The sequence below is a fragment of the Pteropus vampyrus genome, unplaced genomic scaffold, assembly GCF_000151845.1.
Source record: "Pteropus vampyrus isolate Shadow unplaced genomic scaffold, Pvam_2.0 Scaffold267, whole genome shotgun sequence".
Lineage (NCBI taxonomy): Eukaryota > Metazoa > Chordata > Mammalia > Chiroptera > Pteropodidae > Pteropus > Pteropus vampyrus.
Window position 1 is genome coordinate 559,662 of NW_011889048.1, and position 1,253 is coordinate 560,914.

A 1,253-nucleotide genomic window follows, 5' to 3' on the forward strand; every position below is an offset into this window, starting at 1 on the left:
ATGGAGATGCAGCCACTCGCTTCTGGCGCGGGTGGAAAACGCCGGACTAAACCGGGCCAGGGGAGGCACGTGGGCACTGACCGCTGCCACAGAGGGGCTGGTTTTCCCGGCTCCTACCCAGCCCTGGGGGCAGAGCAGGCGGGTGGGACCGGCCTGGGCCAGCCAGGTCCTCTCTTGGTCTGGTTTCTTTGGGGCCACACTGGACTGAAAAGCCAAATGTGAAAATGTGAACCAAGCTGCAGTCGGGGACTGGGGGTGGGGGGTGGGGGGCTCGGGGCACTTCCGGGAGGCTGACTTCCTGCAGTGCCTGATAACGGGCCTGCCAAGGTGGGTGTCAAAGAGGGGCGCAGAGACCGAACGCAGAGGAGCAGTTTCAGGCGGCGAGGGTGTGTGCAAAGGCCCAGAGGCAGAGGCAGGCCCGGGCTGGCCGCAAGAGAGCCAGAATGAAGCCAGCAAGGAGGGGGCAGGGGCCAGGCCACACTCCCTGGGGGCTCGAGTCAGACGACCCAGGAGTGACCAAGGCATCCGCACAGGGATGGCAGGAGGCCTAGGCTGGGGGACGAGCAGGGTGACAGAGGGGGAGGGAGCTGCCTCTCAGAGTGGCTTAGCTACGGTCCCCACTCCGCTCTGGGGGGCTGTCCTGAGCCCTGTGGGGGTGTCGAGAAGCATCCCTGAGCCCTGCGGGGGTGTCGAGAAGCATCCCTGGCCCCTGCCCACTCGATGCCAGGAGCACCCCCAGTTGTGACGACCACAGATAGGGTGGGGGGACACCCAAGCAACCACCAAGAAACCACCACGGGAGCCTCTTCTGTTAAAAGTCAGAAGTGTTTTTGTCTTGTTTTAATATCTCATCAGCTTTACAGGGTTACAATTGTCTTAAATATTTCTGAAGTTTAAATACAATCTGCATAATAATGTTATAAAATGTAAACTTTCAGTGTTCTTTTAAATTTCAAAATCACACCCTTTTTTTGTTTTTGTTTTTATTTTCGTTTTTTTGGTCTTTCGTCTTTTTTCTTTTTTTTTTCCCCTTTTAATACCTGAATGTTTGCAAAACTGAAGTCCTTGGGCCGGCAGGCGAGACCACGGCCAGAGGTAGAGAGAACTTTACACCTTTATTTTTTTAACGTTTTTTTTTTTCCTTTAACCTGAGTTCAGGCGTGGTCCCCACGCCCTGGGACGAACCCCAGAGAAACTGAAATTTCACATGTCAGGAATGAAAGGCTGAATTCGTGTTTGCCAAGAAAAAAAAC